The sequence below is a fragment of the Marmota marmota genome, unplaced genomic scaffold (genome assembly GCF_001458135.2).
Source record: "Marmota marmota marmota unplaced genomic scaffold, marMar, whole genome shotgun sequence".
Classification (NCBI taxonomy): Eukaryota; Metazoa; Chordata; class Mammalia; order Rodentia; family Sciuridae; genus Marmota; species Marmota marmota.
Window position 1 is genome coordinate 27,805,197 of NW_026000026.1, and position 6,008 is coordinate 27,811,204.

Below are 6,008 nucleotides of genomic sequence, written 5' to 3' on the forward strand. Positions count from 1 at the left end.
CAGTCCAGCCAGCGAGATTAAAAATGTTAAGTGGCCACGTCCAGAATCCTCTCTGAGAAGACGGCAGGAGTGTGTGTCCCTTCCCCTTTGGTTTATCCACTCCTCCATCTTGCCATCCAGACCCTAGGTGTGATGCTGGACTTTGGTCACATCCTGGATCTGGAGGACCAGGGCGCCCCTCTGGGCTGGAGGGGTAATCTAGAAGGATCCCGGGATTCTGGTGACTTCATGAAGCTGCCCATCGGTTCAGCTGGGGATGGATCGTTGGAGAGATTTCTTCCAGCGCTAGCTTCTTGGCCATGGGATTTCACCCTCTTCTCATCTCCTCCCTCCCCTGAGTCTCTTGTCCTGTCACTTGTTTTGATCAGTGACACGTGGCAAAACTGGCACTGGGCAGCTTCTGAGGCTGGGCTTTCCGGGGGGCCATGCAGCTTCTACATCTGAGCACTCGGAGGGCTGAGCTGAGACCCTCGTGTGAAGGAGCCATTCCAGCCTACGGCAGGACGCGGGTCTCCAGCCAGGAGCACCAGCTGCCAGGCACTCAAGTGAGCCCCTGCGGAACCTTCCAGTTGAGACAGCCCTGCGGCTCTGGCTGCAGCTGCGTGAGGGAGCCCAGGCCGGATCCACAGGGGAAACAACACTCCGCCAGTGCGCAGAATACGAGACATAAATTGTTGTTTTCAGCCAGAGTTTCAGGGTGGTTTGTTTATGCAGCTCAATAAAATACCGGTTCTAACTCTTTCTTGAAAAAAAAAATTAATCCCATCTGAGCTATGGTTGTTTTGAGTCTTAAGTGAACTAAATCCTGACGGATCTGTAGACCAGAGATTTTTGCTGGGATGTGATACCTCGGTGTCTGGGATTATTCTCTCTTGCTGGTGATGGATGGATATGCAGAGCCTTTTTTTAATTGGTTGCCATGGCAACAAGGGACTCTATTTCCTCTGAAGAGGTTGATTTTGTGGGCAATTAGATTCTGGCCATACCATTACCTAATTCTTCTGTGTGATCTAAGACGACAACCCCCCACACACACTCCCTGCCTTGTTCTGCCCCTCCCCACCCCCAGAAGGTCAAAGCTGGCTTCCTTCACTAATCTCTTTATTGCCTAATTGAATTCTGAAGCTGTTTTTTGCCTGTGCCGTCTGCCCAGGCTGTGACTCCAATAGATATTGACTGCCTCTTTTTTTTTTTTTTTTTTTGATTCTGCATCTCTCTCTTTCTGGGCTCTGGGTTATACTATCCCCAGAGTCAAGTTAGGGAATAAAGGTTTTTCTCACTCTGAGCCTCGGTTTTCTTCTGTGCGAGATGGAGACCCCACACTGACCTGATGGGGTGTCTGGCCACGAACTCCTAGAAGTTCTCAGTCTCTTCACTCCCTGCTCTGAGGTCCTAAGTGGCTTCCAGACCTTGGGTGATCAAAGCTCAGTAGCTTGCTGTGGCCAACAGGGCTGCTGAGCTCCCGGCCTCCTCCACCCCACACCAGCCATGCTAGGCTTAGGCTGCTCCCCAGGCCCCCGGGGTGTCAGTCAGCTTTGCATCTCTGTGACCAAAATACCTGACCAGAACAACTTCAGACAGGGAGAGATTTATTTTCGCTCCTGGTGTTATGGTTTGGATGTGAGGTGTCCCCGAAAAGCTCCCGTGTGAAACAGCGCAAGAAGGATGATTGGGTTGTAAGAGTCTTAACCCAATCCAGTGATTTCATCCCCATAGGGATTAACTGAGTGGTGACTGAAGCAGGAGGGGGTGGCTGGAGGAGGTGGGAATTGGGGCGTGGCTTTGGGTGTCTGTCGGTATATGGGTGGAGTCTCTCTCTCTCTCTCTCTCTGCTTCTAGATCACTGTGATGTGAGCTGCTTCTCTCCGCCACACTCCGCCATGATGTTCAGTCTCACCTTGAGCCCTGAGGAATGGAGCCGGCCTTCTGTGGACTAAGACCTCTGACACCGTGAGCCCTCAAACAAACTCTTCCCCCTCTATAGTTGTTCTGGTCAGATCCTTTAGTCACAGCACAAGCCAACTAAAACGCCTGGTTTCAGAGGCCCCAGTCCACGGTGGGTTGGCTGCATTGGGGGATCATGCTTCCAACACAGGAGCCTTTGGAGGGGGACATTGCAGACCCAAATTAACACTCCCTGTGCTCCCACCTCAGGGCCTTTGCCCCTGCCAGGGCTCTCTCCCCGGGCCCAGAATGCCCTCCCTCTGCCCTTTCCTGCCTGTCTCCTTCTCTATCCTTTTTTTATTTGGGGGAGGGGGGTACTGGGAATTGAACCCAGGGGCACTCGACCACTGAGCCACATCCCCAGCCCTATTTTGTATTTTTTTTTAGAGACAGGGTCTCACTGAGTTGCTTAGCGCCTTGCTGTTGCTGAGACTGGTTTTGAACCCAGGATCTACCTGCTTCGTCCTCCTGAGCCGCTAGAATTACAGGCTCTTAAGGTCTTTTTAAAATACCATCTCCAAGGTGCCATGTTCCCTGACCATATTGTCAAAAGAGCCAGCTCTTTCATGTCACCCTCACCTGTCAAAAGTAATAATAAAAATAGCATAATTAAATGATAACTGAAATGAATAATGAAAGCTCTTAATTGAAAACTTTGGTCCACAAAAATCCTGCACATGGATGTTTCTAGCAGCTTTCTTCATCACGGTCAAAACTTAGAAGCACCCGAGATGGCCTTCAACCGGGGGAGAGATGAACTGCGGGCCACACGTCCAACTGAATGTCATCCAGACGGAAGGAAGTGAATTCTCAAGTCGCAAAGAGGCCAGGAGAGCCTCAAGAGCGCGTGTCTAAGTGGAAGAAGCTGGTCTGACAAAGGCTACATGCTGCCTGGCTCCAACTACATGACACTAGGAAAAGGCGCGACTAGGGAAACAGTGAAAAGATCAGCGGTTGCCAGGGATTTTCAGAGCGAGGTATGAACAGGTGGAGCACGGGGACCCCGAGGACTGTGGAACTGTTATTCTATGTGCTACCACGGCGGCAGGTACATGTCATTGTACATTTGTCAAAACCCATAGAATATGTAGCACAAGGAGCAAACTCGAATCATGTGTCGATACTGTCTCATGGATTGGAACAAATGTCCCACAGGGTTTCAGGATATGGTGGGGGAAACTTCAGATGTTGGGGGAGACGAAAGGGTACCTAGGCACTCTGTGGACTCTCACTCATTTTTTTTCTGTAAACCTAAAATTAAAAAATAAAGCATTAATTTTTGTTTGTTTGTTGTTTGTTTTGGGGGGTACAAGTGATTGAACTCAGGGGCACTCGACCACTGAGCCACCTCCCCAGCCCTATTTTGTATTTTATTGAGAGGCAGGGGCTCCCAAGCTGCTGGGATGTCAGGCGTGTACCTTCTATTAATGATTTTCAAGATTAAAGCTCTTATTACATGTAACTTATACAAAGGACGATGGACTTTATCTGTTCCTGCCTCATCCTCTCAGTGGAGCTGCGGGGGAGTCCTGCTGGTGAATGATCCAGCTAGCCAGTTGACAGGACGGGGTTGACACAGAGTGGCGTTCATTCCCTGGCCATGGGGTGGACCATGCCACTCACCCTGACACCCTTGGAGTAAGCTCCTTACTACAGGGCACAAAGCCTGTTGTGACCTGAGGTCGCTGCAGCCCTGCCCCATACAGCTCCCCTGGTGATGCTGGGCGACACTCTGCCGCCTGGGACTGGGGGAGGGGGGAGGCGGTTTCCAGCGCTCTTTGAAACCTTCCAATTCTACAGCAGAGAAAGGCTCCTTTTGGAGCTGGAGAGTCTCAATCGCCCTCTGATGCTCGCAAAGTGTTCTTTTTTGTGTGTGCTGTCTCGAGCAGGTTCACAGTGGCCCTTCCTGTGGTGTTATTCCTTGAATTCATAGTTCCACCACTTTTATTAATGGGACATATTCTCTGTTTTCCGCTCATGGCAATAACATCGAGTTTCCTTCTTAAATCAACTTATAGAGGTTTTTAAAAAGTAAGTCATTACAGAAAAGTGTTAGGAAATGGTAATTCCCGTGCGGGCTCTGGCAGAGGCGACCTAGATGTCTGAGTTTGAGAAACACTAGTTGAATCCTCGGTGTCCTTTTAGCAATGACTGCTTGTGATGACGATGTGGTTCATTGAAGCTCATCAGTTGGAATACATCCATCGCAGAGTTATCGACAGCAGCAATAGCAGTATAATCGCACCGTAAGCAACTCAAACGTCCATCCCATAGGAACAGCAACCATTGAATTTTTCATCTAGGATTCTTTCAGAAGTGCAAGAGATGCGATTCATAATGACACCAGAATGAAGTCACAGACTTGGAAAATCAAAGGCAAACCAGGTATTGGTTCCCCCCGCCCATCAGGAATGCTTCAGGAAAGTGTGGCATATCCAATTTGTCAACTGTTATGATTGTGCAGATTTATAACTCACACTTATGAAGAATGTGTTAAAAAATGCATAATGTTACATGAGAAAAGCGCATCATCTAGGATTCAGAGACGAGTAACCACCCTGGGAGGAGATATGTTAAAATGGATTGATGATTGATATCTTTGAGAGGAGATCAAGGGGGATAGCTGTTTTCTATATTGAATGCTTACGTATAAATGTTCATGCTTCATCTTGTCCAGGAAAACTCTGATTCAGTGCATGTGGCCATGTCATTTCTTTGACCGAGATCCTCCACTTGCTTCCCTCGTTTCTGACACACACAACATGGTCTACAGATCCTGTGTGATCAAGCTCCCTCCGTGTCTGTGTGTGGCTACTGAATGCTTCCTGCACTCGCCACACCTGCACTAGCACACACCTGCTCCTCTTTGAGTCTCAGCTTCAAAGTCATTTTGTCATGAAGCCTTCCCAGCCCCTACCAGGCCAGGTCTCTGCTCCTGACACTTGCAGCCTCCCGTTCATGCACCGCTCCCCAGAGTAACTCTCATGTAGTTGCCGCCCGTGTTTGCTCTGCAGGGTCTCCCCGGCTCACCTGAGTGCAGAGGCCCCCACTGTGTCTTGGCCCAGGGGAGGACTCAGTGAGCACTCACTGTCTGAACCCTGACCATGGGTTAATTTCACGTGAACGTTCTTGATGCTTTTCTGGACTTTTCAAATGTTTCTAAATGGGCAAGAGACATTATTATGGTCTGTAAAATCGATAAGGAAATTGAATAGCAATATTCCCTCATGCCTTAAAAATACAATTCGATTTGCACAAATTTGATTTACACACTTGCCAATGATGCATCTTTTATGTAAAGCCAGTCCTCATTCAGAGGCCGTTCTCCCAGGGAGTTCAAACCCCGAGGCCACATTTCTCAAGACTGAGATAGAGGGTGGCGGGGGTGGCGCTCTGAGCTGCCCTCCTCCTGCCATTCAGTTTCTCCACTGTCACCTGGCACATGCTGAACTCACCCTGACCTGATGAGCCAGGGAGCTTGGTCCACCCAGGGGCCATGGTCTGATGCCCATGGCTGCTGGATAGGAAAAGAGTGTTGTGACGGTGGCTTTGTTCCCAAGGGAAAACAAAACTCCTGTGCTATTCCTGGTCACCTCTGTCTCTTATCCTTACTTTGGATGGTGCCATTTACTGGAAGATCCCCTCAGGCTCCCTACAGCCTGCCCCCCGCCCTCCCATGATAGCCACCGCCTTCTCTTTACATCCAGCTCAGACAATGTCTCTCCTGTGCTTAAAGCACTCCGTCTCATCATAGGACAAAGTCAAGGTCATTTCCAGGGCCCTCAGGTTGGGCAACAATATGATCTAGACCAGGATGCTTGGATGGCACAAGAGGCTCCACCATCGCCAGGGTATCTGTGGGCACAGGGACAGTGCTGAGATGCAGGAGGCCCTATGCCAGCTGGTCCCCTTGCTTCGGCAGCCTCGTGGCCCACCCTCTGCCTCTGCTCACCAGCTGTTCCTTCCTCCCCTGGGCAGGAAGAGCCTCGCACCCTCCTCAGGGCCTGTCTGTGCACTTGCCCTTCCCTCTGCCTGGGGGCTCTTCCCCAGCCCACCCAACCCTG